Below are 17,119 nucleotides of genomic sequence, written 5' to 3'. Positions count from 1 at the left end.
ACACTCACATTAGATGACCATTTAATGATAATGTGGGACATGTGAGTAAATAAATCATCACTATCTTACCCAAAGGCTTGCAGAATTTCTTCACTTTTGATTCCTGGCTTCCAACGCCTCCCGTTTATGATCCAAATCTATCATCTTCGGCCAGAAGATGGCCTATAAGTTATGTTTTCTTCTTACTACACAAGAGAAAAATCAATGCATGTTTATAGCAACATGTAAGACAAGAACTGGTGATCTATGGCATGCAGGTAGATTTTCACTTGCAAGGCAATAAATGTAGTTGCTTTCAAAAGTCACTTTCCTAAGGCTTACCCATGCTCCACCCCACAAAGATAACAGTACTGCAGCTATGGGATGGTTGGTCTCCAAGTCACTTTCTCCTTTCTCTTAAGCATGCTCACTATCCCTCAGGTTCTCACTGTCCTCCATCTAACTCTTACACTAAGACCTGTCCTTAATTCTAAAATTATCTTTCCTTTAATTTCCTCCTCCCCAGCTTCACTTCTCTCCTGTCAAGAGTGATTGAAACTTACTCAAGGACCTTTCATAAGGCTATCCTAGGAAGACAGCACTCAGACCTGTGCACTAAAACTAAAATTAATTTTAGGCTATAATAAAGAATTTAAAGCACTTATTTGAGCAAAAAGAGCTGTAGCCCAGGTGACAGATTTAGGTAGCACCCTAAATTGTGTTCCACCAAGTTAAGCGTGTTGTTTTTTAAATATGATTTTATTGATTTCAGAGAGAGGGGATGAGAGAGGGAGAGAGAGATAGAAACATTGATGAGAGAGAAACTGATTGGCTACCTCCTGCAAGCCAACTACTGGGGATCAAACCTGTAACCCCGGCATGCGCTCTGACCGGGAATCAAACCTGGGGCTTCTTGGTGTATAGGACACGGCTCAACCAACAGGGCAACACCAGCTGGGTGAGGCAGATTTTTTATAGCGGTAGTTCATATCAGGGTCCCAATTAGGTCCATTTATAAAGTGAAGTATCAAAATTGTGCGGTCCTGATTAGACAGGGCAGGTCTCAATCCATTGATAGAAAGAGGAAACCAGGGTAGAAAGAGAAATGGGAGAGTTCAGTCTGAGGTTCTTCCCAATATACAGAGTACACAAGAGACCTCTCTGAGCAAACAGCTGCTAGTCTCTTATTATTCATAAAATCTGGGCCCTAAGGTAGACCATGGGGAGTCAATCTCAGAAGATAAAGCCCTTCTTGGGGTTCACATTAAATAATCTTTCCTCTTATGAAACACATCTCTAAAAACATAGATTTGGGGGCTTCATCCCAGACATATAAGCACTGAGTAGAGGCCAGGAATCTGTTTATTCAACAAGGTCGCTAGAGGTGATTTTTCTTTTTCTTTTCCTTTCTTCTCCTCCCCGCCCCTTCCTTCACATCCTCCTCCTTCTTCATCTTTTTATTTCGAACAAAAATGTTTGAGAAAGGAGAAACCAAGATGGCGGCTTAAGTAAACAGTTGAACTGCTGCCTCACACAACAATTTCAAAACTACAACTAAAAAGCAAAATGAACATCATCCAGAACCACAGGAAGGCTGGCTGAATGGAAATTCTACAAGGAAAAGGAAAGAGAAAAGCACACTGAGACTCAGAGGTACTGCAGAAATAAAGGCAGAGGTATGGAAGCACGCACACAGAGAGGGCTGGCAACTGAGTATGCGGCTGTCTTTTTCAAGCAGGAGGGAGACACAAGCTCCTGATTTCACTGAACTCCAGTTCCGGGCAAGACTCTGGGGACCCAGACTTATACAGGGAGAAACTGGAGTATCTGGCAGTGGGCAGATCTCAAGAGTGGCTTTCTCTCAGAGGTGGTTGCAGCGACTACCAAGGGACACTGAAAACCAGGGGCCTCTTAGGATAGGGCTGATGGGAAGCCATTGCTATTTGCTCCAGCCTGAGACTCCGCCCCACCCTATCTGTGGATAGAGGCTTTTGCATATGAATGGCCTGGTCCTTTGACCTAACAAGCTGCAGCTGAGTCAGTGAGACCCAGAACATCCAAAAGAAGGCCCAAGGCCTGGCAGCATCTTGCATTGCTGCACAGCTGGGCTTCATCTGAGCACCTCCAAAACCCAAACAAAGAAGAGGAATCTGCAGATATTTCCATAGTTCTTGCTGGGTGACCTCAGGCAGAGGCTAAATTTACACCTCCTTTGATATTCAAGAGCCAGTGTACCCAGGGGTCAGAGTAGGCCCATCCAGATTATAATTCCTCAGATCCATAGGGACATACTCAGGGGGCAGACTCAGTGAGCATCAAAGCCCCACAGAAGCAAGTCTTGTGTCATAAGGGTGTCTCCAGCACAGTAGTTCACAACTGATCCTCATAGCCAATTGGCCTGGAGGTCAATTCCTCCCAGTAATACCAACAACAATCAATGCTTAACTACAACAAGACTGTGCACACAGCCCACAAAGGGATGCACCAAGAGTGTACATCTCAGGTAACTGGGGAGGCTGAGCCACTGGGCCCTATAGGACACTTAGCACACAAAGCCACTCTATCAACTCAGGGAAGCAGCCAAAATGCAGAGACAAAGAAACAGGTCACAACGGGAAGAAATGGAGGAAAGCAAACTACTAGATAGAGAGTTTAAAACAACGGTTATAAGGTTTTCCAAGAATTTCCTAGAAAAGGCCAATAAATTTAGGGAGAATCTCAAGGAAATGAAAAAGGACCAACTAGAAATTAAGCATACACTGACTGAAATGAAAAATAATATACAGAGATCCAACAGCAGACTAGAGGATCGCAAGAATCAAGTCAAAGATTTGAAATATAAAGAAGCAAAAATCACTAAACCAGAAAAGCAAAAAGAAAAAAAGAATCCAAAAATATGAAGATAGTGTAAGGAGCCTCTGGGACAACTTCAAGCTTACCAACATCCGAAATTATGAAGGTGCCAGAAGAAGAGAGAGAGCCAGATACTGAAAACCTATTGGAAGAAATAATGACAGAAAACTCCCCCCAACTGGTGAAAGAAATAGACTTACAAGTCCAGGAAGTGCACAGAACCTCAAACAAAAGGAATCCAAAGAGGACCACACCAAGACACATCATAATTAAAATGCCAAGAGCAAAAGACAGAGAATATTAAAAACAGCAAGAGAAAAACAGTTAATTAACTACAAGGGAACATCCATACGATTGTCAGCTAATTTCTCAACAGAAACTATGCAGGCTAGACGGTTGTTGCAAAAAAATATTCAAAATGATGAATAGCAAGAAACTACAACCAAGATTACTCTACCCAGCAAAGCTATCACTCAGAATTGATGATCAGATAAAGAGCTTCACAGATAAGAAAAAAGCGAAAGGAGTTCATCACCACCAAACCAGTATTATATGAAATGCTGAAAGGTATTCTTTAAGAAGAGGAAGAAAAAGGTAAAGATGAAAATTATGAACAATAAATACATATCTATCAACAAGTGAATCTAAAAATCAAGTGAATAAAAAAATCTGATGAACGGAATAATCTGGTTAACATAATAGAATCAGGGGTATACAAAGGGAGTGGATTGATAATCCTCGAGGTAAAAAGGGTGTGTGTGGGCGGGGGGGGGGGGGGGGGGAAGGGGGGGGCGTGGGAAGAGACTGGACAAAAATCATACATCAATGGATGAAGACAGTGGGGGAGTGAGGTAAGGGCAGAAAGTGGGGTGGGAACCGGGTGGAGGGGAGCTATGGAGGGGAGGGTGGGGAACAACTATAATAATCTGAACAATAGTTTTGTGTGTTTTTTTAATGTTTGAGAAAGCTAGGTCTACTTCAGGGCAATGCTTCCTAAACATTCTGGATAAGAATTATCAGAAGGTAATAATTAAAAATACAAATAAATTCTCAGCCCATCCTAGACCCACTGAACCAGTCTGTAAGCAAGGAATTCCAATTTCTAAGAGAGAGAGGAATCTGAAATTTAGTAAGTGTCCCAAATGACTCTTATCAGGAAAATTTGTAAACAGGCATATATCTTTACTTGGTGAAATTTCAGGCATCTGACTAATATCCTATTGTAAAAGGTATTATTTGGGATGTGGCCTGACAGTTGACTACATAAATTTATCTATAAACTACCGTGTTTCCCCAAAAATAAAACATCCTCCAAAAATAAGACCTAGTTCATGGAAAGATAAGACATCCCCTGAAAATAAGACCTAGTGCAACTTTGGGAGAAAAAATTAATATAAGACATTGTCTTATTTTCGGGGAAACAGGGTAGTAAAGTCAGATTTGCCTCATACTCATGAATCAACATTTGGTCATTAGTATCAAGTCCCAGCTGTTCTTCTGTAGCACTTTTGAAAGTTTTCAGATTCATGCCACAATTAAGAAACATGAAGTACAAGTTCTAATTTTCTAAACACCTAGGATCTTAAAGTAAATGACACTAGAGGTCTATCACATAAGTAAACACATTCATTGCACTGTGAAAGCCAGCAGTTCAGTTGAAAATTAAAAACATCCAGTTTACTACACATCGCTATAAATATGCACCTCAAACCACACTTTAACCAATTCAATTACATCTAATTCAATGCAAAGTTATTTCCATGTGCAAATCCTTCTGATATTAACATTGCATTCCTGACATTAAAAATAACATTTATTGAAATAAGGAAGTATATAATATTGCCACAAACCCTTGTCCACTTGTTAATCTTCTAATAAGGAAGTGACACTTTTTATACCATATATATATATATATATATATATATATATATATATATATATATATATATATCTACACTGAGTGGCCAGATTACTATAATCTCTGAACGCATAGTAATCTGGCCACTTAGTGTATATCCTAAATAATAAAAGACTAATATGCAAATTGTCCCCTCAACCAGGAGTTAGACCAGCAGGCAGGCCAGCCAACCACCCATGCATGAATTCATGCACCAGGCCACACACACACACACACACACACACACACACACACACACACACACACTAGAAGACCGGTGCATGAAATTCGTGCGGGGGGTGGGGAGGGGTGTCCCTCAGCCCAGCCTGCAACCTCTCCAATCCGGGACCCTTGAGGAATGTCCTACAGGGATCGGGCCTACCGAATGCTTGCCTGCCTGCCTTCCTGATTGCCCCTAACCACTTCTGCCTGCCAGCCTGATCACCCCCTAACCACTCCCCTGCCTGAATGATGCCTAACTGCCCTCTCCTGCAGGCCTGGTCACCCCTAACTGCCCTCCCCTGCAGGCCTGGTCCCCCAACTGCTCTCCCCTGCAGGCCTGGGTCCCCCCAACTGCCCTTCCCTGCAGGCCCGGTTGCCCCCAATTTCCCTCCTCTGCCGGCCTGGTCACCCTAATTGCCCTCCCCTGCAGGCTTGATTATGAACAACAAATACATATCTATCAACAAGTATATCTAAAAATCAAGTGAATAAAAAAATCTGATGAAAAAAAAATAGGTCAAGCAAATTGTCTAAGTACATAGCAAAAGCTCAATAAACATTAGTTGTCTTTTTCCATTCTGCCCCCTCCTACCCTTTACTAATTCAATGGAAAGTTGGAAGTCATCTGCTACAAGTTCCTTACCCGCATCATACAGTTATCATATTAGACCTCTGTCTATACATCTATCCTTTCAGCCCACCTGACCATCCTAAATCCAGCTTCACCATCTGTAGAGAGGGACTCTACACCTGATTCTATCCTCTGTAGTACTTTATTTCCTCCTTAATCCTCTTTTGCTTCCAAAACACAAAAGGTTTCCTGATATCAAACAAGAATTTACTGCCTTTTCTTTCTATCATTCCATTTCTCTTCTAGTATTCCTGTGAAATTTCTCACCTTTCTTTCATTGGCCAGTCCTTTTTTTTTTTTTAGTTTCTCTTTCTGTGAGTTCATGATTGGTGTATACAAAAGCCATAGACTTCTGGGTGTTAATTTTGTATCCTGCTATATTGCCAAATTTATTAAGTCTAGCAGTTTTTTTGTTTTGTTTTGTTTTGTTTTTTATATATTTTATTGATTTTGTATAGAGGAAGGGAGAGAGATAGTTAGAAACATCGATGAGAGAGAGTCATCGATCAGCTGCCTCCTACACATCTCCTACTGGGGATATGCCCACAACCAAGGTACATGCCCTTGACTGGAATCAAACCCAGGACCCTTCAGTCCCCAAGCCAACGCTCTATCCATTGAGCCAAACCGGTTCTTAAACCCATGGCATTATGCCTTCTGATTGTTCTGCCAACCGAAACTGCTTTCTTAGAGGTCAGGACTATTTTCCACCAAATCAAAAGGCCTTTCTTTGTCTTCCTTCTCCTCTCTGCAAGATTTGGGCTGCTAACCTCTCACTTTCCTGGAAATTCTCTCTTCCAGGGTGTCTTCCTCTTTTCCAATTATGCATTATCTTTCTCTAATATGAATCCTTGTCTTTCTTTTACTTGGACTTCCAAAGCTCAATGATTTTTTTCTGCTTGCTTTCCCCCTACAAAGTTTCAAATTGTTTGTGTGTGCCAAAACCGGTTTGGCTCAGTGGTAGAGCGTCGGTCTGCAGACTGAAAGGTCCCAGGTTCGATTCCGGTCAAGGGCATGTACCTTGGTTGCGGGCACATCCCCCGGTAGGGGATGTGCAAGAGGCAGCTGGTCAATGTTTCTCTCTCATCGACGTTTCTAGCTCTCTCTCTCCCTTCCTCTCTGTAAAAAAATCAATAAAATATATTTTTAAAAAAACACACAAATTGTTTGTGTGTAAAAGTCATTATGTTTTTATAATAAAGCTACCTTTCAACACTGATTATGCTCCAAATCTTTGGTTAGGTAAAGCCTTCTTCAGAACATTTCATTTCAAAGTCAGTTAAGTCTGTTTGCAACATATTAATCTGCTTTGCCTCTTAAGAGACTTACTTACAATTCCTCCATTTTATCAATGACATCAAAATTTTAATCTGGCTCTAAACCCCAAAATAATTTTCAAATCTTCTCACAAATTTTCACCATATTTTTCTCCTGCTTGTTACTACCACCTTAGACTAAGCCTTGTTTTACATATACCTGGCTCTTAATACTCTTTTGCTCCCAGTCCTTTCCCTACTAGTCTTCTTCAATGGTTTTATAACTCAATGTCTTAGTAATCTAGCCAACTCACTGTATTCCAACACGTACCCCTCCTGGTCCAAAATCTACAATACTATGTTTCCCAACATTTACTGCATCAAACCCGCTCTTGGGTCCGACCTTTCATGGCTTACCTAACAGTACCTTCTTCACTGACCAGTCTCACTCATCCACTTACACCTGGTACATCCCACGAAGGAGCAGGGTAACAGAACCAATCATGTCATCTTCTCCTCCCTCCTCTCCAATTCAGATAGGTTCTTCCCCATGCTCCTTATCAGCTAGTGTATTTTTAGCTAAATCTATGCTACTTTTTTTACTGAAATGACTTTCCACTTTGCTCTGTTTATCTCAATACTATGGACTTCTTAAAGCCCAGTGCAAGTCTATCTTCCTCTATAAAACTGTCCTTAATATTTCTAGCTAACACTATACCCTCTACCTTTGTTCTGGACTCTAGCTCTCACATTTCTCAGTAATCTTGTTATAAAATATACCTTTTCTCTCAGATATTATGAATTTCTCCTTCCCTACTAGTGTTTTTTCATCAAATATATCCTTTTTTCCCATTAAAAAGGCAAAAATGTTTTTCCCCCCTCATCTTTCCACAGCTTCTAGATGTTCCCATTCTTTCTCCTGCCCAACCATCAGGTTCCTTCACTGTCTTTTCTTCCTCACTTACCATTCACTCTTCATCTTGCTGATACCTGGCTTTTATTTCTAAAACTGCTTACATCAAACTCACCAAAAGATCTCCACACTGCCAACTTTAATGAACTCCGTAGGAAATACCTTACGTTTGGCCTTCTGGCAACACCTCACTTGTTCTTTGGAGAGCTTCTCTTCCTCATTCCTGAGGTCTGATGGGACCGTAAAACAATGGCTCACCTCTGGGGTGGGCAAGGGCTGACCAATCAGAAACTGTCCAAGAAGGAAAACTGGCTGAGTCTGAGTTAGCCTTACAGACCAGTGATCCTAGAAGCCGCTGTGCCCTGGCCTTCCCCAGGCTTCATTAGTCTATCTTTCTTCACTTCTGTGAGCTTACCCAGTATCTACCCATAAATCCCCTTTTCTGCTTAACTTAGCTAAAGGCAATTTCTGTTGCTTATAACCAAAGAGAAATTGGTCCTGCAAGCAGAGATAGAAGTGGTACCGCTCATGGTTATACTATAAATTTCTTCTCTCTGTCCCCTTGGCTACATCTTCTGTTGTTTAGGAAATTATCTTAGCTAAGGGAGAATGCTTTTGCTAGGGGACCTGATAATGGATTCATTAATTGGGAGGTATGGCTATCAGGGTCTCCTCATGCAATAAGGCAATGGACAAAATGGAAGTTACAAGGAGAATAGATGGGAATTGTGTGGATCCTGTGGCCTCTCTTTGAACTAACACTAGCAGGGAAGTTACCAGTAGACTACTGCTACCTCACACAGGCAAGATCTGCAAAAGCTCAGACCTCTCAGGAATAAAAGTTTGCAAAACACTTGTGTCTAGAATCCAAGCTCTTTAACATACCACTTTTTACTAATATCAATCTACTTGCAGTTCTTTAATCAAGAAATTCCCTCTTCCATTTCCATTCCTTTGTATCTGTTATTTTTTCTTTCCAACTGGGAATTCCTAATTATCCTCTTTGAAACTTTCTCTCATCTCTGGAGGGTGATCCCAAATACCCCAACTTAATACTCTACAAGATCTTAACATGAAATACACTCTAGGTGCTCACTGGTTTCCCCCCACAAGGCTAAAAGCTTCTAAATGGTAGAAACTACAACTTTCATATTTGTATCCTCCACAATTACTCAGTATGGGAGTAATAAGGGCCTATTGAAGAGTATCTGGTCTCTCTTAATTTCCTATGGTATTGACCATTGCATAATAGATTTGGGGTACTTATGTTTAAATTAGCATCTAATAAATACTATGTTCAGTTCCTTAATTATTTGATATGATGTTTCCCAATTCTCCTAATTTATAAGTTTAAAAACTTCTTAAGAGCTGAGTTCACACCATTTACTAGTTCTGTATTCTCTTCAGTACCTAAGAGTATTGGGCACATGGCAAGCACTCGATAAATACTAGATGAACTGAATTAAAAACACAGTATTAGCACATTTAATGGGAGCAACTTATCATGCTCAAGCGATCTAATTAAAAGATCTGGCCTTCTGAAGTAGTGCAATTGTACCCATATGGAGAATTTAATGAGAAAAAGAAAAATTACCCAATTGGACAGTTAACAGTTTCTCTCTTAGCAAGAATTCCACAAATAATCTTAAGGATAACAAGGGTCAACCTCTAGAGCTCAGAGTAAGAAACTCAAGGTATATATCCCTGTGCATATTGCAAGGAAGATTACATGCTTAAGGGGTCTATCACTACCATAATTACTTAAATTCCACTAACCCCTAACAAATCCGTAACAGGAGTGAAAGATAAGAATATTTAACAGCAAAATTAAGTTAAGCCAAATCAATCTATCTTAAAGATGTCTATGGTTATCTTTGCACAATATACAGCACAACAGCTGTTTACTTAGCCAACAACCATTTACGTGCCTCCTAATGAGAAGTGCTGTTAGGGCCCAGGAACACGAGGATGAAGAGAACACAGTTCTATATTCTGGTTCTGCCATAATGCAACCGTATTTAAGAATTCTATGTGAGCCTAAACCAGTTTGGCTCAGTGAATGGAGCATCAGCCTGGGGACTGAAAGGTCCCGGGTTCGATTCTGGTCAGGGGCATGTACCTTGGTTGCAGGCACATCCCCAGTAGGGGATGTGCAGGAGGCAGTTGATCCATGATTCTCTCTCAATGATGTTTCCAACTCTCTATCCCTCTCTCTTCATCTCTGTAAAAAATCAATAAAATATATTTAAAAAAAAGAATTCTTTGTGAATCGTACCTCCTGGAGCTCCTTCACTAGTGATCTAGTGAAGGAGGTAGATCAACACATACTTCAGACAATGTGATTAGTGTTAACACAGAAATAAGTACAAGCTGTTATGGGGCCACTGAGAAAACAGTTAACCTACTGAAGAAGTCAGGAAAAGATATGGAAGAAACTGACATCCATATATCATTCCATGGGAGTTAAAGTGAGAGGAAGCTACCAAGAGAGAACCATCTGGGATGGAATCAAACCTGAGAAGATACCGAGACCGGTTTGGCTCAGTGGATAGTGTCGGCCTGCGGACTGAAAGGTCCCGGGTTTGATTCCAGTCAAGGCCATGTACCTTGGTTGCGGGCATATCCCCAGTAGGGGGTGTGCAGGAGGCAGCTGTCGATGTTTCTCTCTCATTGACATTTCTAACTCTCTATCCCTCGCAATTCCTCTCTGTGTAAAATTAACAAAATATATTTAAAAAACAAACAAACAAACAAAAACCCTGAGAAGATGCTGGTATGCTGAGAAAGACCAATGTTATTAATAAAAGCAGGGATTTTACCTGCATTATCTGTGGGACCACGAAGAGGTCAAGATTCCTATTGGGAAGCAGCGGGAAAAAGTTAGACACATGGGGGAAGGCCTAATTTAGAAGAGTCTGGAACACAAGCCTAGCAGACTGAACACTATTCTAGACCAGTGATTTTCAACTGGTATGCTGTAAGATGTACCTTAAAAAAATTTTTTTAAATAATTTTTAAAAATATATATTTTATTGATATTTTACAGAGAGGAGGGAGAGAGCGAGCTAGAAACATCGATGAGAGAGAAACATCGACCAGCTGCCTCTTGCACGCCCCTACGGGGAATGTGCCCGCAACCAATGTACATGCCCTTGTCCGGAATCGAAACTGGGACCTTTCAGTTCGCAGACCGACGCTCTACCACTGAGCCAAACCGGTTTCAGCAGATGTGCCTTAAAATTTTTTAAGCGTGCAATACCTAGTTAGTCAGGAATACTGTACCTAGTTAGTCAGGGACACTGACTTCTTTTCCCTTACTAGATCATCAAATACAAAAATGACAACATGGCCCAGTCGGCTTGGCTCAGTGGTTGAGCGTTGACCTATGAGCCAAGAGGTAACGGTTCAATTCCCAATTAGGGCACATGCCTGGGTACTGGGCTCTATCCCAGTGTGGGGTGTGCAGGAGACAGCTGGTCAATGGTTCTCTCTCATCATTGATGTTTCTTTCTCTCTCTTCCTCTCCTTTCCTCTCTGAAATCAATAAAAATATATATTTTTAAAAATGACAACATGGCCAGAACCGGTTTGGCTCAGTGGGTAGAGCATCGGCCTGCAGACTGAGGGGTCCCAGGTTCGGTTCCCGTCGCAGGCATGTACATTAGTTGCGGGCGCATCCCAGGTGGAGGGTGTGCAAGAGGCAGCTGGTCGATGTTTCTCTCTCATCGGTGTTTCTAGCTTTCTGTCCCTCTCTCTTCCTCCCTGTAAAAAATCAATAAAATATATATTTTTTTAAAATGACAACATGGTGCTGAAACCAATTTGGCTCAGTGGATAAAGCGTCGGCCTGCGGACTAAAGGGTCCCAGGTTCGATTCCAGTCAAGGGCATGTACATTGGTTGCGGGCACATCCCCGGTGGTGGGGTGTGCAGGAGGCAGCTGATCTATGATTGTCTCTCATCGATGTTTCTAACTCTCTATCCCTCTCTCTTCCTCTCTGTAAAAAAAAACAAAAAAACAAATGACATGGTGATGGAAAAATAAAAATAAAAATTTAACAGCCAACACAATAGCCATCCAGTGTGATTGAATCAAAATTAGATTTTTTTTGTCAGATCAGCAAAAAAATTATTTTTGGTGTGCTGTGGAATTTTAGTAGCTTATGTGTGCTACAAGGTGAAAAAAGGTTGAAAATTACTATTCTAGACTCATAGTAGTTCTCAACCCTGACTGATGAATAGAAACACCTGGGGAGTTTTAAAAATATATCTATGGGTGAGACTACCCCATATAAAAACTAAGAGAATCTTGGGCGGGGTGAGGGGCAGGGGCAGCATGGCCTGAGCATTAAAATGTAAAAGTGTGTACAAGGTGATTCTAAAGTACAGTCTGGATTCAGAACCATAGGGCTAGAGAAAAGAAAGGTAAAGCATGACAGATATGATTAAGACCCACACTTGATCTCAGTCCCTGTTTATAAGCAACAATTTTGAGCTGATTATCTGGTGAAGCTTACCTTCTAACCTGAGTTAAACATTCTGTTCTAGTGTTTCTTTTCTCTTATTGACAAGGCTAAGCTCTGAAAATAGGAAAATAACCTATACATTTATTTTACATGACTGTTTCACTGATTGCACAATCCGCAACTTTTGAATTTTATTTCCATGATGGCCCATAGACAACTAATTTAGAAAATAATTATTTCAATCTTAAACTACCCTTAGATCCCTGCAATGAAGTGTTTTATATTAAAGAATGTTCTAGCCCTAACTGGTTTGGCTCAGTGGATAGAACGTCGGCCTGCGGACTGAAGGGCAGCAGATTTGATTCCGGTCAACGGCCTGTACCTTGGTTGCAGGCACATACCCAGAAGAGATTGTGCAGGTGGCAGTTGATTGATATTTCTCTCTCATCGATGTTTCTAACTCTCTATCCCTCTCCCTTCCTGTCTGTAAAAAATCAATAAAATATATATATTTTTTAAAATGTTCTATGCTGCATCCATGTCTGGATTTCATAAAATTTCTCTTTTAATTCAGGGAAAATGTAATACCTATGTATACAAAAGTCACACTGCTTAGACTAAAGCAAAATGTGATATTAAGTATTCATTCCTGTAGTACCTGGAGACATTAAACTGTACTGTTCCTGTTTTCAGTAGTGCAATAACTACAAAGTATTTTGCAACAGATACTTTCAGAGTACTTCACACATAAAGGGAAACAACAAATGGACCCCATACAGCAACTCTGTGCTACACTGAACAAGTGTCCTGTGTGGGAGGAAAACGTCATTGAGGTGACTGGAGAGTAGGACAGCCGGTTGATAAAAGCAGGTCTGTTTGTTTTCCCTTGTTTGCTTCTTAAGAAAAAGCATAGATATGAACATGCTTCAGGTTCCACGTTACTCACTAAAGGGTTTATTCAAGAATAACTTTGTTTATAGGTACGCGACTCTCTTCTTTATGCAAACTTAAGCTAGCCACAACTGGTAAAAAAAAAAAAATGTTATGAGAACATAAGTTGGAAGCCTATAAACTGAGATTTGCACACATGGGTTTATGCAGTCTCTTATTTCCAGATAAATTCAAAGGACTACACCCCCCCCACCCCCCACTGAAACCGTAGGGGTTAAGTGGAGAAGGTGGAAAGGGGGCAGCGAACCCAACAATCACAACGTTAAACATGGACAAGAGTCCAGAAATATTTCCCCGGGGAACGTGGGACAAGATTCCAAGAGTTGGTCATTAGCTTCTACCGCTCCTACTCAGAGAGGAAAAGAATAGCTTCTAAAAAAGAAAACGCAAGCCCAACTCTGCGACCTAGGGGTGAGAGTAAAAAAGCCAGTCACGTGAGTCGGACCAGCAGTACCCAAGAAATTCAGAGAGCGAGGGGAGCAGAGGGGGTGCAGGGACAGGGAGAGGTGCAGGGGGGCCCGGGCAGAGGCCGCCGGGCGAACCGGGGTGCCCAGCTCTTTATGCGCTGGGGCAGCGAGGAGCCCCTCGCCCCGCGCGCATCGGGGGCCGGTGAGCACCGAGAGCCACCAGGGGGCGCCCGGAGAGATCGGGCAGAAGAGGGGTGCACGCAGCACCCACAGCCTCCGCGAGCAGGGTCCCCGCGGAAAGAGGCACACTTTGCGCAGCCCTCGCCTCCGGGAGCAGGGAGGGGTGGGTGGAGCGGAGCCCGGAGCCGCCCCCCGGAGCCGCCCTCGCCGCCCCGGCCCCCGCCCTCCGCTCCGCTGTCAGCAGCCCCCTCCGCAGTCACTCACCCGCGGGCTGCGCGGTCTCGGCCGCGGCGGCGGCGGCAGCGGCGACCCCCGCCCGGGTCATGATTCCAGGCGGGGAAGCAGGGCTGTCCGACCGCCCCGGCGAAGCTCTCCCTCTGCGGCCGCCGCCGCCGGCTCCTCTGGGGCTGGGGGAGCGCGGGCCCGGGCCCTCCTCTCCCCCCGCCCCGCCGCCTCTTCCTGCGGCCGCCGCCGCAGCCGCCGTTGCGAGCCGGAGCCCTCCCTCTAGGCAGGCGACCCGGCGGCAGCGCGGCCTCAACTTTCCCAGCCCCCCTCCCCCCACCCCTCCCCGCCCCTCCGCGGCGGCCGCTCGGCACGCGGACAGCCTACCCTGGCTGAGCCGCGCTCCCGCCCCTGCCCCTCGGCCCACCAATCCGGCCCCGGGGAGGCCGCCGTGACAGCCAATCACGACCGGGGATCCCGCTGCGCTAGGCTGGAGGGCGGGAGGAGGTGGAGGGAGCCTCGAAGAGCGAACGGGACTTGGGCGGCCCAATGAGGAGGGCCGTGGGGCGGAGGTGTGCAAGTTGGGTTGAGAGAACAGGAAATATTCTTAAAGGTAGAGTGACGGGCAGGAAGGAGAGCCACTAGACGAACGGGAAAGAGGTGGGCCTGGTTCCCTTAAAGGGGACGCCTTGAGAACCTGCAGAAGGCGGCGTTTGAAGAAACTTCTTTGTATCCAGTTCTCTGCTCTACCTTCCGCGTCCTTCGGTGGGGATTTGTAAGTGGGAAAAACGGAAAAGGAAGAGGTGCATCGGAGGCTTCAAGAAGAATGATTAGGGAGCTGAGGGTGGGGAGGCGAGGGGTTGACTCTGAAACAGGAGGGGAGAGAGCAGGAGGAGAATCCAGAGTCTCCGACAGCCCTTTCTCTGGAGGATCGTCGCGGACCTGAAGCTGCTCGGAAATGTGGGCTGTGGTCACGTCATCCTGCATTTGCAACAAAAGCACGGATTCCTGCCAACTGGAGGCGGCCGTTTTCTGAAACGCCGGGATGGGGGTGAGGGGAAGAAGAGAGTGTGAGGCACCGGGGCATGGGGTTTGGAACCTCAAGCCTGGGATCCCGGTGACCTAGATCCGGGAGGTGTAGAGCCGCGGTGATGGGGTTAAGACCTGGAGGTCTCCTAATTCCAAGATGGGTTTGGAGCCCTGGAACCGTGGTCACAACTCCGGGTTCCTGGTTTCACTTCATATTTCACAACCCGCAACCCCCCAATCCTGAAACAGGTGTCCTCCATTCGGTGGCGGTGGTCAGGGGGTTCCAAGCGCTTCCACAGCCAGGTTGGTAATGTCCCAGGTCTGCGATATCCGTGGGCTAGGCCAGGTAGCTTCCTGAAGATGCACAGGACATGGCATCATGGGAGTTTCCTGAGGATGTACACAGAGGAAGCCGACCTTGTACTGAGGAAAAGTGTCAAGTTAAACAGTAACCAGAGCTTATGTTTGTTGCAGCAGTTTTAAAAGCTATGATGAGCCCTGGTGGGTAGCTCAGCTGGTTAGAGCGTTCTCCTGATAGGCCAAAGTTGCAGGTTTGATTTTGTCAAGGCATATACAAGGATCAACCAAAGAATGCATAAATAAGTGGAACAACAAACGGATGTTTTTCTCTCTCCCTTCCTCTCTAAAATCAGTTTTGTTGGTGTTCTTGTTAATCCTCACCCAAGGATATTTTTTTCCCATTGATCTTTAGAGAGTGGAACGGAGGGAGGAGGGTGGGAGAGAGAGAAACATGGGGATATGAAAGAGACACATCCACTGGTTGCCTCCTGCACAGAGGGGGGACGGGGAAAACCTAACCTGCAACCCAGGTAAGTGCCCTTGACCTGGAATCAAGCCTGTGACCCTTGGGTAGGCAGGTCAACACTCTAATTACAAGCCAAACTGGCCAGGGCTCTCTCAAATCAATTTTTAAAAAGTTAAAAGCTATCACTGTAAATTAAAAATTAAAATCTATGATGAAACAGAAGGCCTGCAAAGTTGCTTATAAATTACAGAACTTTAGAAAGTCTGGAAATTTTCTTTAACTCTTGCATCTTGGCATATGAAGCTCTAATTAGCCTCTGAATGAACTTAGCATAATCAAATCAAAGTTACAGAAGAGTAAGGCCCTAGGATTCAGAGCCTAATAATAATGCTAGCAGTACCTCCCAGATTGTACAGTACTCATATGTCCAGCAGTAGGAAATAATGTCATCGTGATCAAAATACAAGGTATTTTGGCTTAAAAACTCTTCTGGGTTATGTATGATTTTCTATATTTCGTGGCATCTGAAGTAAAATACTTTCGATGGCTCAGAAAATGTGATTTAAGAGTTTTGTTGGACCACCATTAAATTCACATCAAAATCTTTCTGGCACAGTTTAGAAGTGTTTAATAAGACAAATTTTTATTTAATGAAAGGTCTGAATATTAGCTCTTTAAGTGTAATTCTCATTCCAGACTGAAGCCCAATCCCAGTGCCCATTCAGCAACGTTTTACTGTATAACCTCAAAGATAAGAGAGGCTGACATCAGATCATCACCCCCGTCCAATTTTCAGGCTGGCTAGCGACTGCTTATACTGACGATACGGTAGGTATGAAGGCCAAGAGAAACCTGTTTCCTTGCCTCCAGGCCAAATCCATTGTACACAGGGCTCCAGGGAATCTGTCTTTCACTCACATAAATGTAAGACCCTCCCACTGCTCCAAATGACAATTTGCAGGACTTACAAACCCCTTGCTTGTATCCCCAGGTTCATTTCGTGACATCTCCGTTTGCCTACATCTGGGGGTGAATGACAGGGGGCAGCTGGTGACCAAAAGGGGGTGGAGTGCGGCCCAGGGTTGTGGAGGAGGCACATGGGGCAGCTCTAGGCTCTGCTCCCCCTACTCTCCCCGCTCCTGGAAGCAAGGACTGCGCAAAGGACGCCTTCTTCTGAGGGGCCCCTGCCTGCATAGCCTGGTGAGGTGCTAGTGTGGGCAGGGCGGGCCCCAGCACTGAGCCCCGGGTGCTGAGCTCTGGCTCCGCGATGCTCCAGGCTTACATTTTCTTTTTAGAAGCTTCCATAAATGAATGGCAGCGATACAAGCCAATGGTCAAATTTTGAAAT

At 44.0% G+C, this 17,119-nt stretch overlaps 1 protein-coding gene across 3 annotated transcripts in view; it reads right to left on the bottom strand.

Annotated features, from left to right (window-relative positions):
• The window catches only part of USF3 (upstream transcription factor family member 3), a 41,575-nt gene extending 27,267 nt beyond the window's left edge, over nucleotides 1-14,308 (bottom strand). For all 3 annotated transcript variants that reach the window (XM_045583981.1, XM_036444225.2, XM_045583982.1), the window contains exons 1-2: nucleotides 14,019-14,308; nucleotides 70-185 (exon numbers count right to left, since the gene is read on the bottom strand). The gene's annotated coding sequence lies outside the window, so the exon portion shown is untranslated. The remainder of the gene's footprint in view (nucleotides 1-69; nucleotides 186-14,018) is intronic.
• Between the last annotated feature and the right edge of the window lie 2,811 nt (nucleotides 14,309-17,119).

The sequence above is a fragment of the Pipistrellus kuhlii genome, unplaced genomic scaffold (assembly GCF_014108245.1).
Source record: "Pipistrellus kuhlii isolate mPipKuh1 unplaced genomic scaffold, mPipKuh1.p scaffold_m20_p_2, whole genome shotgun sequence".
NCBI classification, from domain to species: domain Eukaryota; kingdom Metazoa; phylum Chordata; class Mammalia; order Chiroptera; family Vespertilionidae; genus Pipistrellus; species Pipistrellus kuhlii.
The sequence above is the reverse complement of the archived record's forward strand: the minus strand, read 5'-3'. Positions and strand labels throughout refer to the sequence as shown.